This window comes from Bombus vancouverensis, chromosome 1 (assembly GCF_051014615.1).
Source record: "Bombus vancouverensis nearcticus chromosome 1, iyBomVanc1_principal, whole genome shotgun sequence".
Lineage (NCBI taxonomy): Eukaryota > Metazoa > Arthropoda > Insecta > Hymenoptera > Apidae > Bombus > Bombus vancouverensis.
Genome location: NC_134911.1, coordinates 11,846,425 through 11,867,267, shown reverse-complemented (window position 1 = coordinate 11,867,267; position 20,843 = coordinate 11,846,425). Strand labels below are relative to the sequence as shown.

The following is a 20,843-nucleotide window of genomic DNA, read 5'->3' as shown; positions in this document are numbered from 1 at the left end:
AAGTGTCTTATTTACGTATATCATTTCGAACATGAAAAGAAGAAGGAAAAAGCTGACGCTTTGTCATTTTCTTTGCGACGTCTTTATTTTACTTGATTCGATTTTAAATATTTGATGGTCATTTCGTAATAGCTTATATAATATAACTTTACTTGCGAGGAACTTGAAGCATTTCAACGTATTCTGAAAACTGGTGATAAAAGACCGAACAATTTCTGTTCATTGAGATCCTAATGCATCTCACATTCTCACGACTCGATCATTCCTAAAAGCATCTTCATCCTCGACTCGTTCCTCGCTTGTTCGAACGAACCTGACCTAAAAATCTTATTAACAGTTCACTGTATTGAAACAGCAGAAGATGCGAATAACGACGCGGAAATGTTCTCTAACAATGTTCACAAGAAATGCTTCCACAAGCAAGAAAACATTGCTACCTAACGATAACGATGTATGCATAATTGCAATAAAGGCAAATCACTTTGAGGCGACCATTGCAAAATAAAATGGCATTTTCTAATTCCGTTATTATCGTCGTTATGACAATGTTCTTGGTAATGGCGAGATTTCCGTATAATTGCTAAAGGTTATTACTTTGAAGGGATCATTGCGATATAAGATAACGTCTTCTTGATAATTCCAAGATCCCCAACATTTGCTCGTCCAGATCTAAATTTCGCGGGTGAAAACGTTTTGATTTGGCAGCGTGACGGACGAGCATCGGCTGGATCCTGCCCTCCACTGAGTATACACGTCTGCGTCGATTGTCTCGTGAAGCGGTCTCGTTAAAACGGCACGGCGTTAAGTGGATGTTATTTTTAGATCAGACACTCGAGTCAAACCGTTCGGGTAATTCAGTGGCAACGGTGATTTCTGTGCCGCGATTTGCATAGCACCGTGGCTCGCGTGTTCCCCCGCTAGAAAGAAATTCGCTTGACGAGACTCTCTGGCCTGATTCTTTTCCTCCGACTGCCCTCGCAGAGAGAAAAAAAGAAGGAGAAAAAGAATACACGAGAAAGAAAAGAGTACGCGATGCCGAGCACTTGCGTCAGAGATACGTATCCCACGCTAACGCCGCGATTATGACGTTGCCGGCTACTTGCTGCTACCTGATCGATAGCGTTGCAACGCGGGCCAGACGACCCAAAACTCGATCGTTTCTGGTTCTAGGTCCCGATGATTTTCGTTAAGAATTAGTCTCTTTTTTTATTTTATTTTATTATCGCAATATAATTTGGGGGAATATTAAAAGCTGCGGTATTGCAGTTCGATTCTTTAATTGTAAGGATCTTTAGGAAATAAATATCATCGAACAAAATATTTATTGTTAATTAATTATTAATTTTAATTTAATTAATTTAATTTCGTAACGCAGTGATTTCATAAATAGATAGAAAATTCGTAGTTTTTCTTTGTAATTATCGAATATACAGTAACAGGTATCTTTATTGTAGATATTAAGGATAATTTATTGAAGATACAAAGACAGTCCAATTTTAGTTTTCATTGCACGACTATCCTATAGTCAAAGTTGTATTTGAAAACTCTTTTAACAAACCCAATAACTTCTTTCTCAAAAACTATATTATGAATTTCATTCTGTGAAGTATCCATGAAAGTATTTGAACGCATTTTACCTTCGAAAATTCTTATGAATATATCCAACGAAATTTCAAAATGTTTCGCATAACATGCACGGTATATTCGTTTGTAGAAGCGTTCGAATAATTTCACGAGCCACTCCAATATCGTATCGCGATAGCAGTTCGTGCAATCGCCTCGAATTTCATAAAATCGTCAAAGTGCTGTTTGGAAAAAATGTTTTCTCGATATGATACACGGTAAACGCGTGCCTACGCTTGGTGTATAGCGGCTATAGCATAGTCCCGGAGGCGAAAGCGAGACCGTGGGCCCGAGCAAGACGGAAAGAGAAACGGGACCGAGAGAGAAAAGGCAGCCCGGGCACTCGGCTTTCGTTTTCACCCAGCCTACTTGTTAATCCGGTGAGTCAATAGTTGTATAACACTGGAACTACGTTGCGTAATCCAGCGTTGGTTTCCCTGGCGACCTACTTGCCTACTAAACTAGACATACATTCTTATCCACCGGTAATCCGTCTCTCCCTGACCGTTTCTAGCCTTCTCCGCTTCGCTATACCCGCCGCGAGAACCGTTTCCTCTCGTGTGCGCCGTGCACGGCCACGCTTCCATCGACGAGCCGAGACTCGATCGATGCCACCTCGAAGGGACGCAACCTGTTACGACACATGACGAAGTGGACCCTTGTCGTCTCGACCATACCAACGAAGTTTCGTCTCGGATCAACGAGAAGATATAACCCGCGTCGTGAGACGAATCTTGAAAGCTTGCGAAACCTTGAAACTGCGACCAGATCCCTCGGAAGTTAATTAGACGATTTAATACATGAAACCTGTATGAGAGCGCCACAGCGTACAATATGCATTTCGTACGACGATACATCTTCTAACACAGATACCTTTTAATTAAACGTTTAAAATACATATTTACATATTTACAAACGAAACATCGAAGATAAGCAATCGATCGAAAGGAATTTCCGCCTTCTTTACTTTTTCACGGCAGCCGTATGTTATTGTCGAACAGATATCGAGAAGGAAAAAACGAAAGAAAAAGCGAACGCGGAAACTGTTGCGGTATCGCGGTTTATTTTCCGCGAGGTACAGCAAAAACACGATAACGTTTCCGATCTGCTGGCGATACGATAATACCATGATGGTAATCTGAATTTCATTCAGACCATGACCCAGGCTAAGAGTGAAAAATTATCAACGGCTTCCATACGTGGCGAGCAAAACTATATTCGTGGTTGGTGGCGTGCGTTGCGTATACACAGGCTCTCAAGGACCCGACGAACCGACAGCCGAGGAGCAAAAATTCGACTTCAAGGCGGCAGAGTTTAACGGGAGGAAATTTCACGACACAACCGAATATCTTCGACATGGTTTTCGATGCTTGCCCGACCTTGGGCCCGATCGATTCGATCCATTTCGCAGATATCGCACGCTCCTGAACACGCTGATTGCCACAGACGCGTCGCAAAAACCGGCATCGATACGTTATTTCGCGTTCGAACAGAGTTCGATAGTCGTGACAATCTCGCGAAGCAACCGCGTGACAAAGTTATAAGAGAGGAAAAAAAGAACAGAGTAGAAAAAGAATTACATTGACCGGCGGTGAAACTGGGACAATGTGCAAGAGCATGGAAAATGAAGTTTCTTTTGCAAATATTAGGTCGTATATGAATGGTTTCTTTAGCTCGGGTAAATGCCGGGGCATTTACTTTTCATGAGAGCAAGTTTAATAATCGAAGCACGGTAGTATATTAGTAAAGTAGATATTGAAATGGTAAAAGTTTCCTATGCACGTTCTTTGATAGACCTACCGTGAGTTTGCTTCAACTTTATTTTATCTTGCCCGTAAGTTTGCTCTGCTCTCGATTTTTAAAGTTGCCTTTGGTTAAAAGAAACTTTAGAAAACCAACGATAAATTGGTACGTTCGTTAGTACTAACCTGCGTAAAATTTCTTCTATCCCACTGCCACCACATACGCACGTTGATAACGTGAAAATTGTTGCCTGTACTTACTGTTTCTATCAATAAAGCATGGGAAATGGAAAATTTACAAAAAAAATGTATAACCGTTTTAACGAAATAAAATGCATGGTTTCGATGAATTTCACTGTAAAAGAGCAACTTTTCAACCAACAGGTTGATCGTTATAAAAATTTGTCAAGCATAAAGAGCCGATACAAGAATCATATGACCATATAGACGTTCCGTCGAATGAATTCACGAATCGTGAGTCGCATGTAATAAAAAACGGATAAATAATAGAAACGTTGAGTCATTCGATCTCGGAACCGATTCACGTGGCGCCCGTGAACGTTATCTATCTTAAGCTCGCATTTAAATATAGAGTCCTCGATGTGTTCCATAGTCAATCGTCTCCGGATTTGAAAAATCGCGGTGTCACGAAATCGATCGCAGAATGGGGTCATTGTGGTCACGCAATTGAATCGGTTGGATAAGAAATAAAACGCACCGGGGTGGACCATAGAGAATATTATGAAAGCCAAATCTACCATTTTACGAAATACCTTCGATCAGTCGGATCAATCCACTGATATCTTCTTCGTTGCGGTTAATAATGGAAAGTTCGGTCGACGTGTGGTAATCGATATAGCGAGATTGTAAATTAAAGCGCTTATTAACGATATCTATCAATGTAGTCTATGTAGTATATATGTTGTAGAGAAACTCCTTATTTCTCGGATTATAAACATCTAACATGTAACGTTCTATTAAAAGTGTACGATATTAACGTATAGATAGTCGCTTTAATAACATCGAAGTCCTTTATGTTCCTTTGTGGCTAAGGTAAATTCATACGGAAGAATTATCAGTAACTCCGAGGAAAGAAGAATTTCTTATATTCATTTCAATTAATGATTCTTGGAATTCTTCTCTTACGACCCTCATAGTGTAAAGTGTTAGTAACGTCACGCGTTAAGTACGTAACGTCAATCGTACGTTTAATGTGTTAAGATTTTGTTGTCGCTTATTGATCAACGGACGTTAGTAAAATGTAATTTAGCTATTAAAAATTAAACCACATACTGTTTACAAAAAGAACAAAAAAAGACAAAATGATAGTTTGAAGTCAACATCGTCAGATGCCGGACAATGTTTGTAGAATGTCGGAAACTATACTTCGCTTATACTTATGATTCTTAATCTATTATACAATCTCGTCGTATCTTCTCCATCTATTACGCTATCTGGATAATTATAAACGCACACGCGTGTAACGCAAATCGTGGGAGGGGTATAAAGAGAAAGAAATAGAGAGTGAAAAGAAAGGAAAAGGACTCGCGTGAGTCTGCAACGGCTGACTTATTAACGCCGGTATTGAGATTAAGTTTATTCAGCAACGAGTATGCCATGACACACTAACCAAGTGGTCGAGACCCACTTAAGCTACCGGGTGACCTCCATTGAAATGGAATGGATGGGGTGATAGTGCGTGGTGTATTTAAAGCGTGGTATACGCAACACTCACGGAAAGCGTCCCGACGCGAGGCCATCCGCGCGCGAGTGTCCTTCGATTTTCAAACGGGAAGACCATTAATTGCCTGTACGTTGTGCCAGGGCTATCCGCGATTCGCGTTGGACCTTCGAGGAAACGACTGTGTTTGCACGGCACGCAAAGTCTTCTGCAAAGGCTCGATGCATCCTTCGACCAGCATAAAGACTAATCATTATCGTATGGTATACGTTTACCGTATTAACGTGGTATATCGTTCCGAGGCGTCGTTTCACGAACATCGTGACTCTTCTTCTTGGAAATGATAAGCTGCTCTTGTTGCGAGTTCTACTGGTCGCGAACAACCAGAGAATATAAAGAAACTGATGGGACGAAAGAAAGAAAGAAAGGTAGTACGATGTAATTAGAGGACAATACGATTTTTACGAGCACAGATTACAGCTCGAAGGAGAAGAGCAGTTTCACTTTCGACCAAAGCGAAATCCGTTTAACCCGAAAATTGGCCATAGCTGGTTGCTACTCGGCTGGCCAGGATCTTTGGAACGAGAAAGTCCCGATAGTTTCGCTGTTTGAAGGCCCGAGGATATTACGATGAATTTCTGCTTTTACGTAATCTCCGTCTGGGAAGTCACGTATTGTCAAATATATACCGAGAGCCTGGTACCCGGTTCGAGTCAAACGGACGAGGATGAAAGTTACGTTACTCAAGATAATACGTTCCACGGTGTTCAAACGTTCGAAAAGATTTTTAGTAGACCGTAAAAATCAGTTGAGGAAATATTTGAGACCGACGATATCAACGTTACGACATACTTTTCGTTTCAAACGTGTTCCTTCTTTTATTTAATCGAATTGTTTTCCATCGATCGAGAATCAATTCGATAAAAGATCTTTCGCGCGAGATCCACCGTTTCGCAACTTTTCGAATTCCTTCACTCGAAGATATTCGAATTCAGAGGCAGAAAAAGAAACGAAATTAATGAATATGATAAGAAAATGTTTGCCGATTCGATAAAGCAGAGAGGGAAAATCTAAAGGGGAAGAGGAAAATCGTCTGGAATCCTTAGATATCGTGTGTCGCGAGGTACATTAGCTAACTGGGTACGTATACATTTCTTACGCAAACTAGCGAAAGTAGGCGGGTGCGAGAGCCGCTCGGCAACGGACACACCAGCCAGCCAGTCAGACGGCCAGCCACACACGTAGCACCGAGGCGAAAGATACGTGAGAGCGCGTGTATATGTTTTCGAGCCGGTTGGGTTGGGAAAAGGGTTGCGAAAGCCTGCCGAAAGCGCCTCCTTCGCACCGAAAGCGAGAGTGGAGAAGGCCTGGGCCGAGTCTCGAAACGGCCTGCCGGAGACATATCTGGGGCCTGTACGTTCCCAACAGGCCTTAATTAACACGTGCTCAGGCTACGTGAGTTATTTATATCGCTCGTGATCGAAGGGAACCGTATAATTGCCCCAAGTTCTCCTCGTCTAGGGAATTTTTCATTTGTCCCATAGAAATCACTCTGCTCGATCAGCATTTTTTTCATTTGTTTCTTTTAACGAATTTTTTCAGAAATATTGGTATGTTGTATAACGTACTATATGTGTGAATTTTATTTTTATTTTTACTCAATTCTTTTAGTGTTACAATAGAATTTATTTATTATATTATATTATTAAATAAATTATATTTTATTATTAATATTATTAGATAAAGCACTATTTTTATGTCATAGGAATTTAGCTACGTGCTCTATACAAATTACCGTGGAAATTTCTTTTGGGAACATCTAACATTTTTTATTTGTGTTCCGTGTAATTGTAAGTTGTTGGTATACGTAAATAACGTAGATTTGCAATAGATTCTTTGATGCAATACAGTTTCCATTGTAATAACAACGATTCCTATTTACAAAGTTTGTATTTGTCCCCATGCAAAATTATTGTACAATATTCTCATTCTCATTTAGCACATATAAATAGATATATCTTAAACAAATAGAACAGTAGTAATTATCTCCTCTTAGTTCTAACAAATTCGCCCTTGCGAAGATTAAATTGATCGTAATGCGACTAGTAACCAAAGGAATCGCCGATCGTAAATCAACGAATGATAATAAACAATGGAAATTTTTCGATATGACAATCATTTCCATTTAAGTCTATTAGAAGAAAGGTTCGAGATTCAAAGGAAGTTTCGGTGAACTCCGGTTATTATGCGTATAAGTACGTATGTTGTAAGACGAGTCCAACAGGAAACATGCCGAGGAAATTAACTGGAAGGGAATGAGACTTAATACGAGCTTGCTAAGCGTGGGACGCCGGGAACACGGTTTTTATTCTCGCTTCTTCTCCCGATTCGTAGGGGAAAAGGAAAGTTCGAGGCTGGCATTGAAGCAGGCCACGGGGAAGACCAACACGCTAGGCTGGAGAGGATGTGTAATGCGGTTTAGATCGTGGACCATGACCAAGTGATAGTGACTTCAAGAATCAGCTGGCGCGCGGCTCAATGAGGTTACGCCGCATTTAAATTGCGTTCCATTTTATGACGGTTGTACGGAAACGGTTCGCTGACGAGCTGCGCTCGAACCACGAGAACGTCGCGCCGTTAGCCAGTCGTTTCACGTAGCCGGCGCGATTCGCTTGCATAAATCATTAGAAAGTTATTGAAACGCGTCGAGGGCGAATTCACGCGACGAGTCCAGCACCAACGAGTATCATTTTGTAACGCGTGTCGTTCGTTTCTTTCGTCGAGGCGAGCGCGAGGGAGAAGAGGATTGCGCAAGAGGTAACGGTCGTGGTAATAATGCGACCGAGTCTGAGAAATCCACAGGTGACAAAAAAGACAGGCTACGAGCGTTTTTACGAGTTTCTAACTGCCCCTCGGATCTTTCAATTTCTTACGCGCCAAAGAAACCGGCCGTTTCTTTTACGCCGCTCCTTCTTTTCCCTGTTAGCACCGATCGAAATTTATCTAACGATCTGAGTCGCCTTTTGCCAACCTATATTACAGTATTTTCTCAGTTAATATCGATTAAGATGTAACCGCGATACAATCCGCTTTTCACCGGTTTCGCCTCGTTTTATCAATTACCACCGATTGTTATCTATCTAACGACCCCACGAATTTATTTTTCATCGTTATTCTTATTACTAAAAATCTACATTTAGATAAGTGCTATCCATATTGGTCATTCAACATCGTGTTCGCAAACTAAGGACGATAATAATAAAAAAGAAATGTATAGAAGAAGATAAGACGCGTCTAGGCGTACCTTGACGCCTTTCGGGAGCGGCGTTTACGCGCAGCGTCTCGGATGGCCTTTATTTCCAATAGCACCCTGTGTTTGCATGCGCCACGTAACAATCACATCGATATATCCCTCAAAGAGATAAAAAGCATCGCGTCCTCGCCGGATTCGCGCTATAACGCGGGACGACGCGACGCCTGCGCCGAGTGCGCGGGAGAGGTGCGAGAAGGCGCTGCTGCGTCCACGTACACGCGACCGAGGGAGTAGGACGCACGGACGTGCGGAGGGAGGGCGGGTGGGAAGGAGGGTAGGGGAGGAGGGCGGGAGGAATAGTGGGGAAGGGTGAGCCCGGTGGGAGGCAAGGATTCGTGTCATTGTCAGTGGGTAATCAGGTCAGTGGGCCAGTGGGACGACCACTTTCAATTTCAGTCCTTCTAGCTGTGCAACTCGCCGTGCCGCGCGTCGCGCGTTATCTCGCGCTCTCGCTCTCCGTCTCCCTCTTTCTCCCCGCGGCAGCGATACGTGCGTCTCTTTTGCCTCGCGATGTTCACGCGACTCTATCCGCTGTCCGTGTCGTTTCTGTGCTGTTTGTTAATATCGCGGTACATACATACGTACTGGTAGCTCCGTGGTTCCTCTCGAGGGCGTCGTGGTTACTGGTAGAGGGAGGCAAAGAGGGTGTAGTGGAGGGGGGGGAAGTACAGGCGCGAAGTCGTAAACGTGGCAGAAGTATGAGTCGCGAGAAAAAGAAGAAGGATGCAAGAGGGAAGAGGGGGAAGTCCTGACACGCGCCAATCACATCATGCTTCTTCGGTTGCAAACGTGTACCGAGCAGTACGCGGTTGAACAGAAAGAAGAGAGAGAGAGAGTGATAGGGAGAGTGACAGGATGGCGGCATGCGGGACAAAGGGCGAGGGGAAGGATGATGCACGCGCGATCGCGCTAGCTCGCTCGCCCGACGGCGCTCGCTCGTTCTCTCGCACGGACGCCGGGAAAGATAGCAGAAAGTAGGACGCGTATTAAAAACCACAGACCGTGTCCCGTGGCGTCACTTCTCGTGCCTCGCCGCGGCGCGTCGGTATTACCCAATCGAATTCATCATAACTGGCACGAGAAACGTACGAGCGAACAAATGAACGAACGAATCGACGGACATATGGAGACATGGACGAGTTGTCGAATTGAAAAAGAGAAAGGGAGGGGGGAGAACTGTACGACGTATAAAAGAGAGAGGTAATTTCGGTGATAAGCGCGATCAGCGCCAAGGCGCGGTGATCGATGGAAACACGGACGCCCAGTATCTTACGATCTATGATAAGACTTTCGATTTCGATGCGTTGATCGCGAGATCCGTGTAACGCCGCGGCCAAACACTACGGTGAATCGTGTTTTCTTATTTTCAGTGTTTAGCCGAGGAGAAGAAACGAGTCACTTCCTCTCATTATTGCATTCCCAAACGAAATTTTTGCACGCACAAGTTCCAGAGAAATATTACCCGAGTGCTAAATTTAGCGACTGATCGAAACGAGACCAACGCCGTGGTGCGGCGATCGCGGGAATTATAAAAGGTGTGAGCGCGCCTCTTCCGCTCGAATCAATGATCCTTAATTACGTTTGAAAATTAAGCTGACGCCAAAGTATCGCGCAACGAGTAAATGAATTTTCCTAAGGAATTAGGTCATACCCTTGAAGGGTTATTCGTGAAAGCTTAAGGAATGTCGGCGTCGACTATACACGCTTCATCGACTATTATTTGACGACGTTTATGTAAGTACGATCTGATCTTCCAATATAAACTTACAAATCCACCAAGATCGAATCTGTGACCTAAGAAATCGATCGAAGAAACGGAGAACGTTGTCGTTTGCGTATCGAACGCTCGTAAATTTACCAAACTATATCGATAGAGGTAAACAAAAGTTAGAAAGATGGTTCCCTTCTCTTAAAACTATTACACCAGCCTATTCAACGCGCATGGCTGAATAAATCGAACGTTTCCGCGATGCTAAACATTTTAACACCCCGGCTACTTTGAATGTCGCGCGCATGCGCCCAGTAGTACGGATAGCAATTCTTATATGCGATCCTTTGGGCAAGCTTTTAGATGTTGATACCATTGGGAGGGCGCCACAAGTTAGGAGAAGCAATTTGGCGATGCGAGATATGTACACTTATATGGTCTACTTTTCGAAGTCGGACCGCGTAGACGCGACTCGAGCGCGCATTCAAATACGTCTTGCTTTGCATTTGCAAGTACAATGAAATTATGCAAGCGTGTTATATTGCAATTATATGTACTCGCAATAAATCGGTAATAACGGAATAATAGCCGTTACTAATACACCGGGAATGCGAGCTGGGATATTTCCAACGGCATACATTTAGTAACGGTGATCATAACACGAAGACTTACGATCCAATAATACAATTTGTAATACGGTACTACAGAAAAAAATGGTTTTTACAATTACTTTAAAAAGGGCACATTAAGAATAAATCTGTTATACTTATTACATATACAGAAATAAATCTGTTATACTTAGACTGCGAACGTTTATGCAATTTTATTTTATTATGGAAAATTGTAATGTACAATAACATAACGTAATATAGACGATACACATAATATAAGAGTGAGCACGATAAGAAAGAATATATGCAATAAGAAAATATGCAAAGCGATACACCTGTCGTAATATTTAAACACCAAACCTAATTTCTCTTTACAATGTATGCTTAATTGTTGCGTCTATAAAAATTTCAATGTACATAAACATTTACAGTCTAGTTATAACTATTTTAGGTCTTGTCAATGAATTATGTAATTTCATACAATTAAAAGTAATAAACGCACTTTAATAAGATGAGCAGCATAGCTGAAACTTATTTGTAAAACCAGTGGAATTCGAAAAACCGGAATTCGATCGTACCATGATTACGATACAAGAGGGTAAAAGGTGACGTGGACGCGAGGGATGAAGGTTCGGCACCGATAAATTCGCCAACGTATCTGTACCGGTGTTGTAGCCCGCTGGGGACGTTGAATAATAATTATTGTTGTTGGCTCGGCTTGGGTGTTATTGAGTTATTCCAATGCGAGTTTATCAAAGTGGGTCAAGCGATTCAATAGCGACCGCCGTGGAGGAGAAACGACCCATCGTCTTAACGTGGCGTGGGAGTGTACGTATAGCAGTAGAATAACGTGCACACGATCAAACACACACCGGCAAACGCTACCGAATTGGTACACGTATAAAAAGTGACGAACAACCAGACCGTAAAATCGGCACCACTATTACGAGGAACAATTACAACGATGATATCTCGTTTCTTTATATTATTCGAAGAAAATTGGTGGAAAAGATTGGTACGTATTTATTTATATGAAATATACAACTGGTGCAAAAATAGTATAAGGTTGTCTTCTAATAACCGAATAACATAATTCAAAATATTTCTAGAATTCTATTTGAAAAGGAATATAATACTTTGTTCTTGAATAAACGCGATCTCTTATTTTTTTTTTTATAAACACGTACGTATGTATCTCAAATATTTGTTTAATTCTTAAAAATCGGAATCTTTTAAAGAAGCTTTAAAAAGCATTTGTTCTTGGATAAATATTATGCTGCATTATTTTTCCAAATTTATAATTTAAATATTTTCTGATTCTACAAAACTTAAATTTCTCGTTACTAAAACAAACAATATTTTTATCTAATTCCAGGATCAATTTACTCGGAGAAAAACAGGGACGCAGGAGAAACAGAATTCGTGAAACGTAAAATCGTTATCTAATTGAAATCGTGGAAAAAACAAATGTTGATTCGGAGCTTGGTGCGAGTTATAATCTCAGTAACGATTCCGTATGTATACATTTGCTCTTCAATCCGTAAAGTCCGCTAATGACTCACTCATTCCACCTTCCGTACGCTCATTATCCGTCGCTAATTATCATAAATCCCAGCTCAATCACGAGAATAGAATGGCAATGTTAATCGACACCTTTTTGGACAAACAACGGTCACACGTAACCAACGTAATTTCGTCACGGGATTTTCTCAGGTAGACGAGAGAGAGAGACTAATTATCCGGCTTTCCATTAACAACAGGTAGAACGACGGACGAGCCATAAATTCCTATAGGAAAGCGAGGAAACCGGATTTTCTTCGCTCTTGGTGAGAGTTGGGACAACACTGTCGATTGTTGCATAATAGGGACAACGAGGATAAAAGGCGCGTGTCCTCGGTCAGACTGGCAATAAACAAACAAGGAATATTTGACTGAGATGTCACGGGTAAATAAGTAAACTGACGACAAGTAAAAATACAGCCCAAGTCCCGTGGAGAGAACCGAAGTCACGAGTCACGAGAGAACCGAAGAAAGCGAAGAAGGTCGCGTGTCTATATTGGAGGATCGCTTTCGAAGTCACCGGATGATATTGTAAAAAGAAGCGAAGAATTATTAAGGAAGTTTGCCATCATTCACGCTACGCGTGTAATTTACATGTTATTTAACCTTCCGTAAGCAAACTGGGTTGGTTATGTCCGAATGTTTTTTTACTGTTATTTATTATTATATTATTACATTATTATTTTACTGTTTCCGACTTGGAAAAGATCCTGAAGCTATCCTGAAATAGTTATCAATGTTTTTACTACGCCAAATGTTTGAAATATTTCTCAATAAAAATAGACATTCTTTTTGGAGAAATTGTAGAATGAAATTTAAATTAGATTCTCAACTACTCGGTTTGCCTACGAAAGATTAAATGTACTAAGAATACGGATATCGAAAATGAGACTTCAGGAAATGAGAAATAACTGTTTGCAGGGTATCAGAGGATTATATTATTCCTTCCAAAACCGTATGGTATTGAATCGTCACAGATTCGAATATGTGTACTAAGCATACTTTCGCACTAATCAACCACTTTAGATATGGTTAGTTTCAACGTAGTTACACGGCTTAATGCAACAAGAATCAATTGTACATAACCACTTGAAGTAACCACGTAGAAAAGATTGTATTACGAAATGTCTTGTACAGAAGTTCTATATGTCTCGAAACGCATGCACGATGCGCTCGCAAAAAGGGTAGTACCTAAAGAATATGTAAAGCAGGTTAAACGATGTATCGGAGACACAGCCTTGAATATTCATGAATACTGAACAACTTTTTTGGAATGGTATCACATTTAAATTCCATTCGTCCTCTGGTACCGCGTTCTCCGCTCTATTTGTAAGCCTGCACTTTGCACTTTGCTTAACACACGCGTTTCCTATTGTTGTTACGATGTTCAAAAATTATTTCCTATCATTTTCCAAGGGAAACAATATCTAGCGTAAAAAAAAGAAGGGACCTTGGATAAAATTTGCACCTGTGCCCTGTAGGTCTATTTCGCACCCCTTACTGTGCGAATAATCGTGATTTATTGTGTGCAAACAGCGGACCCAACCTCTAACGGAAATGCAACAAGTGAATTTCGACACAGCAGGTAGATGTTGACGTGGTCTATTGTCGGGAAGGGTGTATACATTGTTGAAGGAACTGACCCCATCCACTCGACAAGGGATTGCGACGAATTCGTGCCGGCCACGTGCCGCCACGCTTACGAAACCCCGGGAAAGCTGCAATCCCTTTTTCTATAACATTTTTACTACTCGGAACGGTACATAGCAGAAGTAAAAGTGACAGTCAACTTTTACGGGACTAATACTTTATCTCTGACTAACAAGGGCAGGAGGACATCCACCACAATGGTCATTGTTACTCGTAATATTTTTTCGAGAGAAGACTCTATTCGGAGTGAAATACGATCGTTATAAAATTACGAAAATTGTCACCTTGATTCTACGACGATAGAATGATACTGGTAAGGTTGCTTTTGATCCGTGGAGGAAGGAAAAATACGAAAAAATTGCGTAGTCATATTTTCTTACACTACCACTGGAAAGTATTTGGCCACTTTTTCTTTAAAGCTTAACTAAGTAAAGGTATCGCTTATTTTTCACGTAATTTAATTAAAAAGAAATTACAAATAAAAATTACGTATTCATAAATAATGTCTACATTCTGTGGGTATTATTATTTTATCGTCACTATATATAAGGTTACCTTTATATAACCAATACATGTGCAATGAAATGTTGGCATCCACGAGAATAAACGTAACCCTAACCAAGTTATGACACAATTTTTGAACAAAATTTACGAAACATTCCGGTGAAGCTATTTATCGCCGGACTAACTTCAAGTTTCTAAAATACAGATCAGATAGATTCTTATAAACTTGTATCATATTTGACTCAAGCAATAACGTTTCAAACTAACAGATACATCGATGAATTTCGCGTTTGAAATTTTAATACATTGTCAGTCGATTTTCAAACAATTGATAAAATGTATTATTTGTTGATTCGCTAAGAAGATAAATCCGTTAAAATGTCGGGAAACTATGGAAAATTTGAAAGTGGCAAAATGCACAGAATACGCATAATTCACAAGGCTATACAAAATACTTGAAATATTCGTATACGGCTAATTATAATATCTAGCGCTAGAAATAAATGAATTTGTTTAAGTCTTATCTCCTCAGTGGCATTCACAAAAATGTAAATTCGCGTAAACATCCACAGTCTAGTCGTAGGTGATAGTGTAGGTTAGATCGCAAAATCATTTTCATTTTCGTCGAAATGAACTCGACTCTCGGCCGTTTGTCCGATTTTAGAACTCTCTTTTAACGAAGCAAAGGGTCGAGATGAGTCTGTTTATAGAGAGAGAAATTTCGAGCGTTCGTGTCCCCTTTGGGTTTGTCTGGTTCGCGAAGCGTGTCGTCGGGGTCCGGATGAAAGTAAAAGTAAAAGTACCGAGAACGGGCGCCAAAGTATACGTGCACGTGTGTACCGCGATCTGGTCGCGTGAAACGCGACCGTCGAAGGAGGACGCGGCTCGCCACCCGTTTTTCCGACCTTTGAAATCGTACAGACGCATTTCTAGAATGGCACTACGACGTTCGCCGAGTGCTTTCACCAGTGTCGATGCGCGTCTTGAGCTCTCTGACGTAACCAGTTTCACTGGAACGCGTCTCTCCCATAACACAGACCTAATTTTTAATCGACGTCAACCTGTTTCCAAGCGATTACACGATGCAGCTCGTCAAGGTGACGATTAAGCAATTACCAAAATTAAGGCTTCCGGATGCAAGTTGTTCGTATTCTAATTTTTTCTAAATACTACTGTTAATATTATTATTCATATATACAGAGTATTTGTCGCGTTTTTCTCACAAATAGTAGATTTATGAACAAAGTTGAAAGAACAAAGTTTTACTATCTTTTATACAATAGTTTGAATAGATCTTCTTTCATTTTTCTTCGTTTGCACGTATTAAAGAAATTATGAATGTTCTTAAATTGCTAACAACCTTTTTACAGTGCATCGTGAATGTAAATATGAATTTAATATTTTTCTTACAAATCTATCGTTTACGAGGTAAAGGCTAAGGCCGGGTGCGGACGAGCGACTTTTTGACGTTGCATTTTCACTGCATCGTATGTCTGTCCCCGTCATGTTTAACTGGGAAAACAAGGACAGACGTATGACGCAGCGAGAACGTAGCAGGAAAAAGTCGCCTGTCTGCACCGGGCCTAATAGCACGAACTTGTATGTATTAATGTATCATTCGATAATAATTTTGATCTCTGACGAAACTGAAACTTTCAGAATATTTCTTTGAAAAGGGTATGAAACGAGAGTCACAATTTTAAAGATTGTATGATAATTGACTATGAACGCCATAAAACTCTATATAAAGAAGGCGATGAATTTTACAATAGGAAAGGAACGCGTGAAAATCGAAAGAAAAGAACGTTATCGAATCTTTGCAGCCGAGTCGGAAAGATATTTCCGGTTGATAATTCCATATCATTTCCTATGTTATCTGGTGCACCGCTAATTTTACAAGTATATCGCTCGCGAGTTATAGCAGATTGTGTAACTTTTTAATATCAGGAAAAAGAGAGAAAATAGCTGTTTTATATCTTTCTATCTTACTTAACGAACACTCTATTAAATCCATTCGAAATAGAACTAACTAGTCACAGATCGAGTATACGAAATTAGAAATAAAGATCGTAATTCGTATTTTAATATTACGAAAGTTTCTTAAGAACTGTTTCGACGAATATACATATCCGTATTCTTACGAGCAACCTAAGCAGAAATTTATTTCGCCTATTAAACGTTATAACGAGTATTACATTTTAAATATTTTATATACGTTTGCATATTATACAAATATATATAAACATATTATATATATATAAACATATTATAAAATATTGCAGTTTGCAAATTTCGCAAACAATCCAATGATAACTTATGTAAAAGGCAACTGTAGCTTGACTATACGTTCGAAAGATACTTGGCAAGAGTCGCGTAACGTTTCATAGACTCTTTCCCATTCTTTTCAGGTGGTTGGTGATCAAGCTGGGCTCTGTATCGCGGACGAATTGCCACGCTCGAGTAGATTTAACACCGGCTGCGCAAGTACCGGTAGCTGTTCGAAACGGGAGCGTTAATTGTAAACGCGGCTAAAGGGGGCGCGGGACAAAGAACGAACAACGTGACGGAAAAGAAAAAAAGAAAAAAGAGAAGGCGGAGAACAAAAAGAAATGAAAGACGAGAAAAACAAACGAAATAGAACGGACGATCGTAAGCCGAGAAAATAGAGTGCAAACTGCCCTTGACGCGAACGAGAAGCAGAGCTTGTATCTTTGTAACGAGCCCGCGTAATCGCGCAATGCCGCCAATGCCACAATGCAGCTAATTATCAGCATTAATGCTGGCGAGAGTCATGAATATTCATACTTGACATCTTTATCGAGCAGCGGGAAATTGGAGTCGTTATACGCGGGCCTCCTTTTTGACCCACCTATCCACGCGAATCGATATGTGACCCGTGCCACGGTTAAGGAAATTAAAACTTCTCCCCTTCTATGTATATGTATATACCTATGTACATCTACAATTTTCTTCAATCTCATGTAAAATATAGCGTGAGCCAGAATAGTTGTAGAGATTAGAAGAAAGAATGAATGTATGAGAAAGAGTGGAGGAGTGGACTTGTGCGAATGACAAAGAGGGAGTGTGCAATTAAATTATAAGATTAAATTTATGTAATTAGGTATAGAGTAAATAGAGTACAGTTAAGTGTAAGTTTAAGTGTATATATATATATTATATATTTATTTACATTATATATTTCATATTACATACTACATTATATAAATATATAATGATCTAATGTATATAGAGACTGCATGACAGTATGAATGAAATATCTATGTAAATCAATCTCAATTTTTAACTGGCAAAAATTAATAATATATATGTATATAAATTCCGTGAACATAAATTCGCGGTATGAGTGAAAAATAAGGCAAAAATGAAGAGTAACAAAATTGCTTTGGATACTCGGTTTTTTTAGAAAATCTAGTTTGGCAACTGGTTAACTAAATCCTAAGCCGAATCGGTATGCTACATAACTCACGTAACAGTTAAGGAAATTAGAAGTCTCCCTCTATGTATATGTGCACCCCTCGTTCATATGAATTAGGCCACGTATGAAAACTTAATCGGTTGAAGATCAGTGTTGCGTTAAGGCAACATTTTATTTGTATTTTTAGTCAACTTATTGAATGCCCGGTCAGATTTTGAAGTATCCTACCTGGACTTCTCGAGGTATCCTATTTAATCCACCGTCAATTTCTTCAGCAGTATTTAGATTAGCAAACTATCGAGATCGGCATATAATTATTATAACTTACTATGCCAATGTAGTTCTTTCAATAGCTTGCTTTTTACATACGTACATTGGGTAGCAATCTTGAACGGATATAAAATCCTACATGATTAATCGTTTCCTTGATGCTTTGAAATTTTCAAATTCGATTCTCCTCGAATGCGAACCTTAAAGGAAAAAATATTATTCTGCACCGTCGACATAACTCGAACCATAGAATCTCTCTCGTTTCAATTGCATCACGAATTTATACCCATAGTGTGAGTTTACTTTACAGTACGAGATATTGTACGTACGAGATTCTAAGATGCAACGACCTGGCTAAAGAAACCAACTGAGAGAAAGGGAGAAGCTTCTTTCGAGCTCGAATAAGGCGACTTACTTGTTTACCGAGTAATTAGATATTCTTGCTAGCCGGGAGGCACTTTGACACGGATTCGCGTGCGTCTAATGGTGCAAGAAAAAACCTCTTGGCTGCTCGCTACTAACCTACCCAGTTCTCTTAAGAACCATGCTACCTCAAAATGTTCTCTTTGGGTAAACATGAGTTACCAGAAGAGAGAGAACAAATTTCAAGAAAAAATCTCCATTTTATGGAGACAAGTTGAGAGCTACAGTGAGAAGTTACGATACGGTAGAACACCATTTAAAGTAATACAGGTAGAAATGGACTATTAGGTGGATCAGATAAGTAAGTGTTTCTCAAACTATTTGTCAATAATTGTCAATAATTGATCAATTAATTGCATCAGACTTAATTACCGCATCCTGTGTTTCACGTCATACTTTTGATAAATTTTAACGAGAATCGACATTTTAATTTCCGATAGCAACAATTATTTTTTGAATGATTGTAAGAGCTAGTTATTGATACGTTGTTCGATATAATTATACAGGGTGGTTGGTAAGTGGTGGTTCTACACGAAAAAAGAAGTCGAAAATATAGAATAAAAATTTTTTATTTTCTTTTTTTTTAATTTTTCCATCGAGACAACGATCTACAGTGAGATCCGTTATAACGAGACGCGATAAAGTGCACGCGTACCGAGCGAAAATTCAAAGTCGATTTTTTCGAAAAGAAAGCCTCAAACGAAAAATTTTTATTCTATATTTTCGACTTCTTTTTTCGCTTAGAATCACCCCCTTTCCGCTTGTACCACCAGTTACCAACCACCCTATATATATCATTTTTATGAAATGAATTTCTACAAGATATTATTACAATTCTCAGATAAAATGAATTTAGTAAGATAAAATAATTCTTGTTCGAGGATTAAGTATCGCTCGTTATAGCAAAGAATAGATGAATAACAATTTAAAATTTTATTATTCCAGTAGCTCTATATAAAGATAGTTCATTATACAAATAGAGAAACATAATATTCAATACCTTTAAAATATTTCAATTTATAATGCTTTTAAAACCAAACGTAGGATATTAGATATCTCATATCTACAATTTCAATCCCAATATCGAATACCATGCTTTCAAGACGTTCAAACTTATCAAGATTCTCAAGAATTATCAGAACTTAAAAGACTGAAGATTCAAAATTTATCTAGACTTTCGAAAATCTGAAGTACATATCAAATTAACTTTGAAATAATTCCAATCTTAGAAATATTGAAAACTTCGAACGATTTCAAAATATTCAATATTCAAACGCATAATCATTAACTACGAATAGTACGCAATACGCAGGCCATAAACAAAAAACATAATAATCGATTTAAACGTTCAGTAATGAATTCCATGTTAACAAAACTATTGCCTTTGTATTGCTTGTGAAATTAAATATATATCCTTGCATCCTACTGAATATTACAAAAATCATCCTTTACCTATTTACAGAATTTCACAGAGTTATTACCTATTTTTAGGAAATTTATATTTGTGAATCTACCAAATTATTTGAAATGAAGAAATTAATAAAAATGGACCTGTTTCCAAAAGATTCCTTCTGCAGTCGCTTACGATATATCATGTTAGACCAGAACTAGTGTTAAATGTAAGGGTTAGAACAGAAAGGGTGAAACATTGCGAACACAAATAAACGTCTCGCTTCATCGAATTGCTGCGTTTCGTTCGTGAAGCATCGGGACGGTGTGAGTTCATAAAGAAAACGTTCTGAAGGTTGTCTGTTCTAAATCTGAGGCGAGATGTGGCAGCGACCGGGCACACGGCTCGTTTGCATCGTCGCTACTGCGGAATTCGCGACGGAACGCCTGTTGCGCGCGAAAGCCACTCGTGACGTTCGTAGAATCGCGCGCAACCCCCGATTCTCAGTGACGACCAGCTAAATTTTATCGCGCACGCCAACAAGTACTAATACGATATCCGATTCCGTCTACTTTTCTATCTCTTATCGTTCTCCAGGTACAAACCATCGTTGCCAGGTTATTTCGCACACTCTTGCATTTTTATCGCCATCGCGTTGCCTTCGTCTACTACGTTTTTGCCATAGTTTTTCCTTTCCTTCTGACGATATTTCTAGGAACTTTTCAGTGAAACTTGTTCCATATGGAATGCGGTTGAGTTTGTCTCACGCGGCGGGTAATTTAAATCGTGCATACGGTTACGCTCGATACCTTCGCGATTAACTGCTATTTATACATAGGTATAGATAAAGATTGCTAACAAGCCTAGAGGAATTAACGGGTAATAGACACGTATACTTATTAAACGGAGAATCGATAAATGAGACTCGCTTT

At 39.6% G+C, this 20,843-nt stretch overlaps 1 protein-coding gene and 1 long non-coding RNA gene across 3 annotated transcripts in view; one reads left to right on the top strand and one right to left on the bottom strand.

The window, feature by feature from the left end:
• The window catches only part of LOC143302848 (uncharacterized), an 80,573-nt gene that overhangs the window by 57,044 nt on the left and 2,686 nt on the right, over positions 1 to 20,843 (bottom strand). The gene's annotated exons all lie outside the window — the stretch shown is intronic.
• On the top strand, positions 8,659 to 20,170 carry LOC117153644 (uncharacterized). 2 transcript variants are annotated; one of them, XR_013058666.1, is made up of 5 exons: positions 8,659 to 9,559; positions 9,730 to 11,693; positions 12,054 to 12,192; positions 12,392 to 13,269; positions 16,801 to 20,167. It is a non-coding gene; the product is annotated as an uncharacterized LOC117153644 (long non-coding RNA). The 2 variants fall into 2 exon arrangements; XR_013058665.1 differs by having other exon boundaries at positions 8,660 to 9,559; positions 12,392 to 20,170.